The sequence below is a fragment of the Pteropus alecto genome, unplaced genomic scaffold, assembly GCF_000325575.1.
Source record: "Pteropus alecto unplaced genomic scaffold, ASM32557v1 scaffold86, whole genome shotgun sequence".
In the NCBI taxonomy this organism is placed as follows: domain Eukaryota; kingdom Metazoa; phylum Chordata; class Mammalia; order Chiroptera; family Pteropodidae; genus Pteropus; species Pteropus alecto.
In genome coordinates this window covers 16,683,538-16,698,931 of record NW_006442109.1, presented here as the reverse complement: position 1 = coordinate 16,698,931, position 15,394 = coordinate 16,683,538, and the positions used below count along the sequence as shown (strand labels likewise).

Below are 15,394 nucleotides of genomic sequence, written 5' to 3'. Positions count from 1 at the left end.
AATTAGCATGGCTTTAAAAATGTTTTGTCATAAAGGGCTTTCTTTTATTATAATAAATTCTGTTATTCAACATTTTTACTAATCTGAATTATCATTTTATTCATCCATTCATTCAGCAAATATATGCTAGGCAATGTACCATGTGCTTGGAATATTCTGTATCAGTGAGTAAACACAATAATCCTTTCCTCTGTAGTACATACATTTTAGTAGGTAGTTGTGAGAAGCTAGAGCATGAATCAATAATGAAGCCTGCTACAGCGCTGCAGCGTTGTCAAGCTATGATGAACTTATAAATGGGAAAAAAAAACAGATATTCAAGTGTACATGTAAAAAAAATATTAACAACCTTGACCAATGATCAAAATTAATACTGCTAATAAAGTGATATGATGGATATCATGTACTTCTAGATACAATGCCCTAAGAAGGACAGAATATCACTATGTAATATTCTGGCCACATATGTATAACTTAAATCATGAGGAAATATCAGTCAAATCCCAAATCATGAACATTCTATACAAAAGGAAGTATTCTCCAAAATTGTCAAGGTCATAAATTTTTTTTATCTGATTGTTAGGGCCCTTTAATTGCCAACAATCTTTGTACCAAAGGATGATGATCATTCACATTTCTGTATCTGCAGCAAATTTTGACTAAATTTATTTATAAAATATCTTCTTAAGCACTCATTTTGATACTGTTTGGGGCACGATCTTAGCTTGGACTCTCTAGGAAAAAAAAAAAAAAAGAGCCTGAGCAAATTTGATGACAAGCACTTTATTGAGAGGTTTGTAATCCAAGGACATTGAGACTAAGGAAATAAGCAAATGAGGCAGAAAAGGAGGGGAAATAAATTTAAGGATGCATTACTAAGCTGGCCACAACTTCATGAAGAGATACAGTGAGGACGTGTCTCAGAAAACCATACGTAGAAAACAGAGTCGGGGCAAAGCTTAATTTTTATGCTTTATCTACTTTATATCACATTTGATTATTCACTGGCCTTACTGAACACCTGCTGGCTCAATATTAAAATATTACTGAGAGTTTATCCCTAAATCATCTAATTCACATCTGTATGGATCTCGCTACACCTTGTGTCGAGTTTTTCTGTAGAGAGTCCTTTGCACTCAATTTTCCACCTTCCTGTTTACTGAGAAGAGCCAAATGAGCAGTTGCGTTACCATCTCTATATAGAAGAGGTTTAATGGTTCAAAGTCTTAGAGCTTGTACTCTACATAAGAATGAAAACTAGTTTCCTGACTTCTCCTGAGTTAAGCCTTTACAATATTTACTTTGAAGACTGCTACAGACTTATATTCAGACGAAAGTTTAAAAAAAAAAAAAGATTCTAATGCCAACTAGAAAAATGTGAGGGTATTAATATGTTTTGGGGGATACTCTGATCCCATTGCCTTCCATTGGCTAAAAAGGCCTGTTATAAGTTCAATGGTAACATAGTGAAAGAAATTTGTTTTTGCTATTCCTCCACTCTCCTCTTTCCATGTCTCTTCCCCTACCTCCAATACACGCAAGTATCCTGAAAACTCACGTTGCTCCTTGCCTGTCTATGACATCCCCCTGAGGTTGCCTTTTCCAGACAGTGCCTTTTACTCATATTTCCTGTATTAGTTTGAGAGGGGTGTTATCACGAAATACCATAGACTAGATGGCTTAAACAAGAATTTATTTTCTCACAGTTCTGGAGACTAGAAGTCCAAGATCAAGATGACATTAGGGTTCATGCCTGGTGAGAGCTCTCTCCTTGGGTTGCCTTGTGCTCATAAGGTCTTTCCTTGGTAAGTGCACAGGGTAAGGGTGGGTGGAGAGCCAGTTCTCTGGTGTTTCTTTTTATATAGACACTAATCCTATCAGATCAGAGTCCTATCCTTATGACCTCATTTAATCTTAATTACTTCCTTAGAGGACCGACCCATCTCCATATACGGACACACTGCGAGTGACAGATTCAGCATGTGAATGTGGGGGGGACACAAATATTCAGTCTATAACACCTCATGTCCTAAGTCTACCCCTCAGACCTTATCTTCCCCTAGCATAACCCTTAGAGACTTGTTTTTTTGTGAGGTGGCTATTATAATGAACTAATCTGGGTTAACAGACCAGTTCTACTTTTAAAGAGTAATGCACACAGGAAAGTATATAGACCTTTATCCCTCGGAGAACATCAGTTTGAAAAAAGCATTTTATTAATTCATCTAACCACTAAGTACTGCTGCCACATTTAGCCCTCTACCCAAGCATTTACTTAGAGGACAAGGTATTTGGTGACTAGGCATCATTTCTCCATTTCTGGCATATACTGCTTTGGATTATTAATTGTATCAATGATGTTCATAGAAGAAACTCCACACAAGAATAGGAACAGAGACATGGAGATTGTATATTCTAAATTTGAAATCCAGTTCCATAAATAATTTATGCATAATCCCAGAAATGAAGTTAATCAGGCTACATCATGGTGATTCATGAAGATAATTAAGATTTACTATTTTGAAAAAAATTGTGTCAGTTTTCAATTTATTGCCTCTCAGCTCCAAATTCACCTGTCTGGACTTTCTCTGCAACATTTCTCCCTTACAGTGAGCACAATGTTAAACTTTATCAGTATAGAGCATGGGAGGCACGTTGCAGGAAGAAGGGGGTTTTTCTTCCTGATTGCTGCATTTTGCTTTTTCTAGTTCCTGCTGCACCATTAGCCGTGCAAATGTATAGAGTGAGATTTGTGGCTCTCCTCCAACTGTGCACAAAGTGAATCACTTTTTAAGAGCAGAGCTATCCTATTAGCCCAGATTAGTCCATCACAAAGCACACATTCCTCAGTGACCTCGCATACCCTGGCCCAAACTTGTGACCCCCTTGCCATGGTCCTTCCAATGTAGACACCATCACTTTAAGCCTCATGCTCACAACAGGGCCTCAACTCCCTCAGCCCAGCAGTCTTGGCTCCCCTGAACTGAGGAAGGAGACCAGTTAGGACATTCTGGCAGAAGACTAGGCAAGATATAATGACCTTTTTAAATTAAGACTGTAGAAGTGGAGATGATGAGAAATGTTTGGTCCAGATATAATTTGGAATTACAGTCAATAAAATTTACTGATGGATTGAGTGTAAGATATGAATTAAAGTGAGAAATCAAGATGTTTGTACTAAGCAATTAGATAAACAATAGAGCAATAAACAATGGAAAAGATTTAGGGAGGTACACACTGGGGTACTGGAGAAGACAGATGGAAATGAAGTTTTCTATTTTAACCATGTTTAATTTGAAATACAAGTGAAGACAATACATTTGTATGTCAGCATAAATTGTGACAAAGTTTTTAAAAAGGTAATATGCCCTTCAGGGAGTCATCATTCAATTACCAAGTTACTCAGGCCTTTGTCACTCCCTCTGAAGCTGGGCAGTTTGGGAGGGATATGTCTCATCTATTTATATTTGCATTCTCAGTATGAGACCAGAAAAAGAGAACAAACATGGTAGGGAAACATCTGAAGGTCAGCTTTAAGGGGACCAGATTAGGAATGAGCTTCAAGGACATCACAGATCCATCATATTCTTTCTCTCTCTTTTCTCTCTCTCTTTCTCCGCACACCACTACCCGTCATGTTCTGGCTTTCGTTGTCACCAAAAATACACACCCTATCCTTAAATTGCCTTCAAAGGAGTATACCTTTCTCACTCCGGAATATATGCTCTTAACCAACATGCCTTTTAAAGTCTATGAAGCACATCAACCTATTGTCTGCTGTGCATGTTATATTTTTTTCCTGTATTCTATTTGTCTTTTAATTTTGTTTAATTGGTTCAAGCACAGAGATTGGCACTAAATAAATGTTAGTTCCTGTGTCTCCCTCCCTTAAGACACAATGGATTAAGCATCTTCTTAAGACCAAACACACTGCTAGGCACTAAATATTAAAAAATTAATAAGACACAACCTTCCCCCCTGGGAAAGTACAGGCTTGTTCACTTTTATCACTTCCCAAAGATGAACAGCATTAGTATGCTTTCTAAATTTTATTACTACCTTATTTTATAGTTAATATTAACTATGTATTTTGTGTATAGATATCTTCAAGGGTTGATTATATAATTACTTCTTTTTAAAAAGACTCAAAATCTGACTGTAATCCTATTACAGTTGCCTGCTTTCAGTTTTTAGAACATTTCATGCTTTTTCTTCTTCAAAGTCTTGTTAATGCTCAGTATGAGACTCTCTGCCTGGAATGCTCTTCTGGCTCTCAAGCACAGTTAGCTCCTCCACCATGAGGCTACTATAACCATCTACATAACAGCCAATACCACCACTATCCTCTATCATAAGACTCGTTTGTTTCCTTTGTGATATTTAACACAAATTGCAGTCATTTCAGTTACTTGTTTTCATGTTGATTGTATCCCTCACTAAACTGAGTCAAATCCTTGTCTGCCTTGTTCACAGCTAAATGCCTAATGCCTAGCAGAGTGCCCAACAGATAATAGCTGTTGGGTAAATATTTGTCTGATGACAGGATAAGTAATGAGGATGAGCGCAAAAGGGGGAGGAGAAGAAGAGGAGAAAAAGAGACCTCCCCAACCCTCAATCATCTTGCTTTTCTTCTGAACTCCTAAAGGGTCTACTGTCTAGTAGTCTTCGAAACACTTCCCGCATGTAACTCCTAAAATAATGTATTTAAATGATATATATCCTCACATATGTTTAAGTTGATATCTAAAATTTTTCATCATAAGTTTAAACAAATTCAAAGAATAAATATTCTGTATACTGTAAATATTAGCATTTAAAATGAATCTATTAGACAATGTTCCTTAAAATATTCCAATGGAATCTAAATACAATAGAAATTTGATATCTACCAGTGTCAATTTTAAAAAGGCACAAAAATCCAGCCATACCACTCTCAGACATCCAAGAGAAAGTGGTGTAGCCTTCACCAAGACATGTACAAGAATATATTCATAGCAACTTTATCCACAATAACCAAAAACTGAAGAATAATCCATTGTTCTTCAGCAATAGAGTGGCTAAATGAATTATGGTACAAGCATATATACATACACTGGGATACTGTATAGCAATGGTTCTGAAACCTTTTGGTCTCAGGATTCGTTTATGCTCAACTCATTCAGAACACCAAAGAGTTTTTTATCTAGTTGGTCATTTCTATTAATATTTGTTATATTAAAATGGAGAGATTTTTTATTATTTAAAAATAACAATAACGACACAGGTAAATCTTGAAGACATTACACTAAGTGAAAGATGTCAGACATAAAAGGAAAAATATTGCATGATTCTACTTATAGGAAGTACTTAAAGTAGTCAAATTCATAAAGACAAAATAAAATGGCAGTTGCCAGGGACTAGGGGAAGAGGCAAATGGAGAGTTATTGCTTAATATATAAAGAGTTTCTGTTTGGGAAGATGAAACATTCTGTGGTAATGATTGCATAGCAATGTGACTATACTTAAGATCACTTAACTGTACACTTAAAAATGGTTACCACGATTAAAAAATAACAATAATAAATCCACTACATGTCAATGTACATATTTTTATGTATGACTACATTTTCCAAAGAAAAACAGTAATAAGAAGTGGCATTATTTTATATATTTGCAAATCTCTTGAAAGTCAGGCTTAATAGAAGACAACTGGATCTTAATATCTGCTTTTGTTTTCAATTTGTCCCAAAATGTTGTTTTGGTTGAATTATATAAAGAAAACAGAGCCTCACAAAGATAAATCGTGAAAAATAGAAAGATTGTTTTAATAGCCTTTTCAGAAAATTGTGAATGGTATTCATTAATACTATATCAAAACTTGAGTGGTAGCTTCCTAAAATATTGGTTCACCAAAATCTGTAGATCCTCCAAATACCGACACAATTCATTATATATCAGAAAAATCACATTTGTTAATATCACCATCAACCTTAACAGAAAAGTCATGAAGTATTGCAAAGATATTAAGCCCAGGATAGTGAATATAAATATCTCAAAATTTTAATTTTTGCTTGAAAATGCAAATTTTATCAATGTCAACTAATATAGTCAGTTGTTTGCCTTGAAGTGACAGGTTGAAACCATTTTTTTTTTTTTTTGACAAAATAACTGCCAAATACCTAAGTCTGAGTAATCAGTTTGTCCTTGGTTCTTTCAATTAAAAATGATGTTCTATGAAAAAAATAACTAATTCAGTTTACAACTCAATCACAGAAGTGCTTTTTCTTGACACAATCATCATACTTCCATGTGATGTACTTCATGAAGTACTTCATGTGTATTTCCCACTTCATCACATAGAATATTTATGAGAGAAATTTAAGAAGATGTAAATAAACAGAGATATACCATATTCATGGATTTAGAGATTTAATATTGGTAAGGCAGCAATTTTCCCCAAATAAATCTATAGATTCAATGCACTCTCAATCAAAATCTCAGCCCTTTTGTAGAAATTGACAAACTAGTGGTAAATTTTATATGGAAAAGTCAAGCATCCAGAATAACAAAATGAATTTTGAAATTTTTTCCTCTTAATTTTTTAAAAATAGGTATGACTGTTTAAAACAAGGGCTTAATACAAAGAGGCTGTCAACATAGATCCTACAAAGATTAGAAGAAGAGAACACTATGAACAACATTATGCCAATAAATTTAATACATAAGTGAAAAAGACAAATCAGGGTCCTATAAGAAAAGGGAAAGACATCAGGGACATGTGCTTACACAGAGAAAGGGCACGTGAGGATACAGCGAGAAGGCAGCCATCTACAAGCCAAGAAGAGAGGCCTCAGAGGAAACCAAACCTGCCAACAACTTGATCTTGGATGTCTAGCCTCCAGAACTGTGAGGAAATAAATTTCTGCTGTTTAAGCCACCCAGTCTGTGGTATTTTGTTATGGCAGCCTTAGTAAACAAATACTCCAACATAAGCTTAATATCAAAACCTGAAAAAGATAGTATAAAAAAAATTACAGACCAATATCTTTCACGTACATAGAGGCAAAATCTTTAATAAAACACTAGCCAAAATCAATAGTATATAAAAAGAATAACACTTCAGGACTATGTAGGATTTATCCAAGGAATGCAATTAGTTTAAGACTTAATAATCAATCAATGTACAATAAGTCCTCACTTAAAGTTAGTTGATAGGTTCTTGGAACTGTAGCAAAACTACATATAATGAAACCAATTTTATCATAGGCTAATAAATATAAACAAGAGTTAAGTTCCTAGGTATCTCATCATTATTAACAGAGAACACTGCATGAAACAACATCATTCGAGGACCTGCTGTAATTTACTATAATAACAGACTAAGGGAAAAAATCCATATGATCATTTCAATAGATATAGGAAAAACATCTGAAAAGTACAAATTAAATCCTGGTAGAAACTTACAGCAAACCAAAAACAGTAGGGAACGTTTTCAAACAAATAAAAGACAGAACTGTTTTCCCCTCCAATGGGAACAAGACAAACATGCAATCATCACTACATCTATTTAACATTGTACTAGAGATCCTAGTCATTTTAGAAGGAAAGAAAAAGAAATAAATGACATTAAGAGCAAAAAGAAAATAGGAAAATTGTCTCTATTTGCAAATTATATGATTATTAATGAAAAAAAAATTCCAGGGAATCTAGAAAACAATTACTAGAACCCATAATTAAATTTATCAAAGTCACAAGATATGGAGTTCATACACAAGAATCTGTTTAAAGCAAACATTAAACATATATCTTTATATACTAACAGCAAACTATTAAAAAATGAAATGTAAAAAGCCATTCCATTTACAATAGCACCAAAAATAATTATGAATAAGTCTAACAAAAGATCTTTATATTGGAAACTGCGATAACATAGTTAAAAGAAATTAAAGAGTAACTAAATACTAGAGAGATAGCCCATGTCCATGAATCAGAGGATTGAGTATTGTTAATGTAACAATTCTCCCCAAATTTCGGTATTAGTGAAAGGATAGACATATAGGTCAATGAAACCGAGTACAAAGTCTAGAGAGAGACTAGGTTATATACGTATGGTCAAGTGAGTTTTGACAAAAATGCCAAGGTAATTCAATGGAGAAAGGGAGAAAGAATAGTCTTTTCAATAAGTAGTACTATGACAATAGGACATGCATATTAAAAAAAGGACTATTGATCGTCAAGTCACATTATATGTAAAAATTAACTCAAAATGGATCATAGTACTACAAATAAAAGTTAAAACTATAAAACTTACAGAAAAGAGTATCAGAGAAAATATTTGTGTCCTTAGGTTAGACAAAAATATTTCAGAGAAGACAAAGAGTATGAACCTAAGAAAAAAATATTTGTGCCTAGGTGCCAGCAGTTTTAACCACCATTGCTTTTGCATCATCGATGAAAACATCAATGAATTGAAAAGGGCAAATAAACAAAATCCTAAATTAATATGAGAATAATTTTGATTCATGGACCCCCCCACACACACCTCCCACCGAAAATTCTCAGGAACGTCCCTCCCCCCACCCCCGGAGGCCTCAGTCCACACTTTGAGACAGCTGTTTTGCAACAATTCAAAAGAATGAACTCTGGCGTATGCAACAATGGATGCGTCATACTGACTTAATGTCGAACAAAAGAAGCCTGGCACATAGGATATAATTCTATTCATATAACTTCCAAAAACAAGCTAAAGTACTCTATAGCATAAGTCAGAATAATGGTTTAATGGTTATCTCTAGGGGTGGGGGGAAGAAGATTAACTTTAAAGGGTCATGGGTTGGGAGGCGCACCACCTGTATTTTGATTCAAGCGGTGGTATGTGCATGTTACTGTATGGATGCCATAACTCAATAAAAATATAAAAAGAAGTAATATAAACAAGTTCTTCTTTAATAGCTTTATAGCTTTATTTCTCCTTGAACTTATATTTCAATTGTATTTCCTTACAAAATAATACTCTAATGAAGTTATTTCTGTATTCTAAAGTCTTATGAAACATCCTCTAATACTTCTATGTAACAAAGCCATAGACATATTCTCAATCAGGTCAATTTCAGGGAAGAATTCATAATGAAGTTGAGAATTTGGAAATTCTAGTTTGAAGATGATGGACCCTAACATTCATCTGGCACTTCGTACCTAGATTATTAAGTACCATTTTATCTATGTATGTTTTATTTCACTGGAAGGTTAGTTCCTTAAAAGCAGGGATCATCTTGGGTCTTCCATAGCACAGGATCTGGCACACAGTAGTTGGCTCATTGATTCATTTACTCATTCATTCATGTAATGAAGATTTCTTTAGCATTTATGTGTAAGGTACTTATGAGGCCCTGGACATATAATGATGGGTAATGTGGGGCTTAATAAATTCCTGTTGATAATTGATTGATAATTATCAGTTACGTTTCAGAAAGAGTATAATTCTCTTTCTCTTCTGAACTCAAAGTGCAGGTGCACTACAGGTCTTATTAACCCTGTTGTAAAAATGGGGACACCAAGACACAGAGATTAATTAACTGACTTGCTCAGGGTCATGCACTTCGTCATGAGTTGAGCACGGATTAAAACTCTTACAGGTTCTTTCCTGAACTGAGATGCTAAGGGAATTCATTCAGATTGATGAGTTCACATTTCATTTAAATGCTCTCATTTCACTTCTACTATATCTACCTTCTCTGATTCATATTTCAGGACCCGCAGTCCAAATTGGTTTACTTCTGCTTCAGATGCTGTCAAGATAAATTAGTTACTGAGGCTCCATGACACCATCTGAAGCAGAAGTACTATTGGTAGAAAATACATAAGCAGTTTTATATTTCAATATAGTGTAGCACATTTTTTCTACTAAAAACAAAATGGGAATAATAAAGCTGGGTAAATTTTAAAATTTGATTTTACCATATATCCTTAAGCAAGTATAGCCAAAGAAAGGTAGGTTACAGTATTTTTATCTCCTGACAACATATCTATATACTATTCTGCTGAATAAGAGCTGCCAGGTTCCTGACTGTGAGCAGAGATACGGTAAACTCTGATGATGCCCAAACTTGTATCAGATACAGGTTCATTTTTGCTGTATTCATCCATCCATAGCCTAGCCTGTTCAGCTGACAAGGCATGTTATTAATAAAATGTACTGTACCATGAGTGCATTGCCCTACACAGTGTTTATATTGCTGGAAACAGCAATTGTCTGAAACAATGGCCTCTGTGAAAAGATGTGTAAAGATCAAAATAATTTAGACTAAACATGGGTTATGCTGCATAGAGCTAATGACTCAGCCTTGCTTTCAAGTTTTATTTCCATTCTGCTCCCTGCAAGATAACCTGGAGTTCCATGCCAATCCTTGTGGAGAGACAAAGTCTCCCTACCAGAATATAAACGCACTGAAGGCAGAGAATTCTGACTTATTCATCAGTGTCTCCTAACCCATAGTTCAGGATTTGTAAGAGTCAACATTTAATATTTGTTAAATGAAAAAAAGGAATGAATATGAGTATAGGAAAGAAATGAACCAAGTTTCAGGTTCAAGTTAAGCCATTATCAGCATTCCCCTAGGTTGTGTCCCAGAAAAACAGAATGGAACCCAATCTCCAGGAGATCAGTATTGGTATTGAGGGTGAGGGCAAAATGGAGGTAGTCTGAAGCTAGATAGCTAAGGATACCACATGGCACTTCCACATTGCTGAGGCAGACAGAGAAGCACTGGATATAGAACTCTGTTAAGAAAGGCTAAAGCTTGCCCTTGGTCCTCACTTCCCCACTCCTGCCCCAGTCTCACCCAACAAGATCTGGACAAGTCCCTGCATCTTTCAATCTGGATTCTCCTGGGAAAACAAAAGGGGCTTCAGATCATCTCTGAATCTCATTAACAGAGTGCTAGGTGGAACAGCCTGCAGGTTACTGTATGTGGTTTAGGGACCACTGTAAGGGGCTAGGACAAAAGCAAGGTCTTAGATGGAGGACCAGGTCCTGAAAGAGAGCTAGATTACCTCTCCATTGAGGTAGTAAAGAAAAACATGGAAGAAGACAGAAAAATTTAGAAGTGATGTAGGAGAGTAGATATAGAAACATTTTGAAGTAGAGGAAAAGAAAGATAAAAGAAACTTTTGAGACCTAAACCACAGCCGCTTTAATTTTTTTCTGGCAAAATTTAATGTTGTTTGGATTATACCCTCCTGTGTGCTCATGGAGGGTGACTTCTCTCCCCAGCATAAAGGGTAGATTATATTTGCCATCATTCTTTTTATAAGTAATTAGTTTAGGATGTATGTGAACACAATTCTGCCCAATGAAACTTAACACTGCTAGAAGCCTCTGGAAAGGGTTACCCTTCCTTTATTGTGAAAGAGACAGAAAGAGGTGGGAGACAACCTCTCTCTTCTTTGCTGGGTGCCCCTGACTGCATCTGACATCAAGAAATGCAAAAGCAATGGTGCAGTCTCGAAGGGAGATGACAAGAGAAACTACCATCATCTGAGGATGATAAAGCAGAAAGAAGAAATCCACTTGAGTCCTTGAAGACATCCTTGAGTTACTCAACTAGTATAGGAACCATTTTCCTCCAAATTTCAAAATTCTATGAGATAAATTCCTTATTTTTTCAAAAGCTACCTCTAGTCAGGTTTTCTCTTGCTTGTGCTTTCGTTGATAGTTTGATCTTTTCCAGTAGAGCTGAGAGAATGTGTTATGAATGTGAAATGTAGGATTTGAAAAGTTTGAAACAGATATTTCAGCTTCCACCTTTAACCTCCTTCCATCTTTTTCTCCCTTTCTCATACCTTCCCCACTCCTACTGGACTCAGACAAGGGTCAAGGTACACAACACTGAATGCAAAAGGACCTCTCCCTTCTCAAGACTTAGTCTCAAGCACACTATTTAGCTCCTTCATGGAGGACATATTCACTCCCAAGAAGCTTGTCTGTCACTCCAGTAAACAGGCTTCTGGAACCTTGCCCCATCGGTTTCACAGAAATACAGAGACATGTCTGAACCCCAAACCACAGCTTACGCTCTTGTGAAGTCCCAATCACAGCACCATTCTGAACCCATATCTAGCAATACTCTGTGGCCTTAGAGCAGAAATAGAGAATGAAAATGGCCATGACTTAGAGATGAGAACTGGCACAGGCATAGGAGAAGATCTGAGAATACAGGAGTCAGAGATGCCCTAGTAGATTATAACGCCCACAAAGACCATATAGCACCCAGCAGAGAACCCTATATCTACAGTTAGTCTCAACACATGTGTATTAAATTTAACTGAAATGACCAGATTGTAAGCTGATGGTCAAATGGCTTCCTTTAACAGAATTTTCTGTTGAGACTGTCTTTCAATCATCACCTTCCCCCACAAAATAAAACCTTCAATGTTTTCACTCAGTTATCTAAGTTTATTTTTATAATATACTTTGAGATAGGGAGTGGTAAGAATAGTTTTAACTTACCAGAAGCAGTGAAGACACAAAGAGATGATCTGACTTGGCCATGATCCCAAAGGGCATCCGTGGCAGAGCTAGGATGGTCACTGAGTCCCTGGGGGTTCTCAAGCCATTGTTCTGATGTCCCTGTATGTAATTGTTTTGATAGCAATTTCCCTGGTTCTCTCTTACTAGCCTGCTAATCATGCATGTCAATCACATTCAGGACTGCCATGGGCCTAAGGGTCAGCACAGTCTCAGGAGAATTCAATTCAAAAGAGAAAACAAGGCACAATAGAGTATTTTCTCCTTCAAGGGAGCATGTCAGTTGTAGCCTCATAAGTCTGACAATGTGGGCCGGATAGTGTGACTTCTTCTTCTTCTTCTTCTTTTTTTTTAATTTTGTCCAGATGGAGAAAGGATAAATCAAGTGCTCTGACCACCACTGAAAACCCAGTGACAAATCTACCAATTTAAGATCCTCTTACTAGAGAGTCTCAGTAGCTTCACTCCAGGCAGTTAAGTAAACCTGGATGGTGGTGCAGAAGTGTAAACCTTGACACAGATGCTAAATATCCTTTTCCTACAGACCTCTTGGCCTTCAGTCCTCATTTCACTTTCACTTTAGAGAGCAGTATCAAGGCCGGAACCTGGAGAAGGCCCCGAGGAGAAGCGCGCGCGCGGCCCAGGGGGCGGGTGGGCAGGGGGCGTGCGCGGGATCGAGGATGTTCGTGTGAGGCGTGGATTCTGGAATGTGCGTGTGCACGACCCTCGGGCACGGCCCGCGCGCCGCCGATTGGCCGAGGGGCGCGCAGCGGGGGAAGCCCTTGGCTAATCTCCTGCCACTCAGCCGGGCCGACGTCGGCGGGTTCGCAGCGCCGTGCGCGGAAGGACAAATAGTCCCAAAGGCAGCACCGCGCGCCCCTTCACGGCTCTGCTCGCCCCGCCCGCGGCTGCCGGGGCCCTGAGGCCCGGGCGGCGGGGGAGGGTTAGCTTCTGAGCTTCGCCGACTCCGGCTCTCCCTTAGCGGCTAGAAAGGTGGTTGGCGTTCCCTTGGGAAAAGTAATTGGATTCTGGGGCTCCCTGCCGGCGAGATCAGCGGAAATCGGAGGCTGAGCTTGCAGCTTGGGAGGGGCGGCTGGGGAGAAGAGGAGAGGTCGGGGAGCAGCCTTCGGGAAGGGAAATTTGGTGAAAGCGCCACTATCTCCTCAAGTGTTGGTATGCTTGTTTCTGTACAGGCCGCGGTAGCAAGCTGGGTGGTAAAGAAGAATCAACGGAGATTTCCCTTGGTGCCCTTTTTCGCCTAGCATGTGACGCTTGCTCCTCCAAGTTGTTATCATTCCAAAATCCACCTGGTTGCTGATCCTCAGGAAGAGAAATACTTTGGCACCTTTGAATCTTTCAGCCACACCACTTCCTTTTTCTCTCAGAGCTCTACTTGGAGCTGGGATGGAAAAAGAACTCTTGTCAAATCCGGCATTAAAGATGTCTCTTCTTAACGGGTTAACTCGGGAGAAATAGCATTCTTTCCAGACTCATCCAAGAAGGTATTACTGCAAGGCCTTGCCTTAGTAGTAGCAAACTTACTTAAATTCCCTTTGCCTTGGGGAGATGAAGCAAAAGCGGGAGTCTTAAGCAGAGTTTTTGGCTGAAATGATAGGAATGTTCTAGGAATTCAAGTGACTAACAGCCTTCTGATTTTTTTTCCATCTCATTTACTGCATTTCACTCATTCATCATCAAACAAGCTTTTATGGGTGATATCTGTGTGCCAGGCCTTGTCGTACTTACATGGATACATCAGTATATAATACAAGCCCCTGCACTCCTGGAATCCCATTACAGTTCCTCTAATGAGGGAGACAGACAATACATTTACAAACAGATCTACAGTATAATATGTAATGACTAAGTGCTATGAAGACAAAGCAGAGTAGAAGGACAGACAGTGATGCAGGTGGGAGTAATGTGTTATTTCATATTTTAGGTATGTTGATTTAGAGAGGCTTCTTTGATGAAGTTATGTTTAAAAAGAGATCTGAATGAAATGAAGAAGAAAGCCAAGCAAATGAATGAGGGAATAACTTTTCAGGTAGAGACAAAAGCAAGTACAATGGCTCTTAGGCCAGAGAGTGGTAAGTTTGAATTACTAGAAAGCAAGGAGGCCAATGTGAATGCTGTTCAATGAACAAGAAGAACAGCTGGAGATAGGCTGATCAGTCCAGTGCCATTTAGACCATGGTATGCATGGGCTTAGCATTTGCTTTTAACATCATCTGATGCTTTTCTCTAAGCTTTTTATGCACTAAGGTGTTCTTGCTTTCTTTCTCTGTCTCCACCAAGCACTAGATCCACTTCACTTTGGATACCAGTTTTCCCTCTGGGGTATAACATAAAGTATTAGTTTCTGCTTTTCTCTCACCGCCTGGTACTCATCTTCAACTGCTGCTTCATATTTCTTCTGTGCAGATCATTACCTTTAATGTCACCTTTGTCCTAGGTTGCATACATCTTCAACTACCTAACCAACACTTCTAATTGGATGTTCTGTTATTTCTTCAATTTCAACAGGTCCAAAACCAATCTTACTGTCTTTCTAAAATCATTTCCTTTCTCTCTCACTGGTACCACTGCTCTCCCTGCCACCAAAGCTTGAATACTTGGATGTCATTGTTGACTCATTCTTTCTCTTTATTCCTTTTATCCAACCAGTCACCAGGGCCTTTGATTTATCCTTTAAACTATATCTTGTCAAATCCCTTTCTCTGTCTCTACTTCATGGTCTCTGTCTAAGTTGAATGCTGCCACCCAGAGCTAGCTAGTTCTACAGTCTCTCTACAGTCATTCTGACTTCCTTCTCTTTCTGCTCCAATCTAACCTGCTAGAATAATCATCCTAAATCTTCACTTTTAGCACATCTCTTCTTGCTTTGAT

The 15,394-nt window shown here is 37.7% G+C and overlaps 1 protein-coding gene and 1 long non-coding RNA gene across 4 annotated transcripts in view; one reads left to right on the top strand and one right to left on the bottom strand.

The window, feature by feature from the left end:
• ZNF280D (zinc finger protein 280D) overlaps positions 1-13,086 on the bottom strand; it is a 238,466-nt gene extending 225,380 nt beyond the window's left edge. For 2 of the 3 annotated variants that reach the window (XM_015595951.2, XM_015595954.2), the window contains exon 1: positions 12,488-13,086. The gene's annotated coding sequence lies outside the window, so the exon portion shown is untranslated. The remainder of the gene's footprint in view (positions 1-12,487) is intronic. The other variant, XM_015595952.2, reaches the window with a different exon arrangement.
• Positions 13,087-13,234: 148 nt separating this feature from the next.
• LOC112469609 lies at positions 13,235-13,964 on the top strand. Its single transcript, XR_003042709.1, has 2 exons — positions 13,235-13,498; positions 13,699-13,964. It is a non-coding gene; the product is annotated as an uncharacterized LOC112469609 (long non-coding RNA).
• The last annotated feature ends 1,430 nt before the right edge of the window (positions 13,965-15,394 follow it).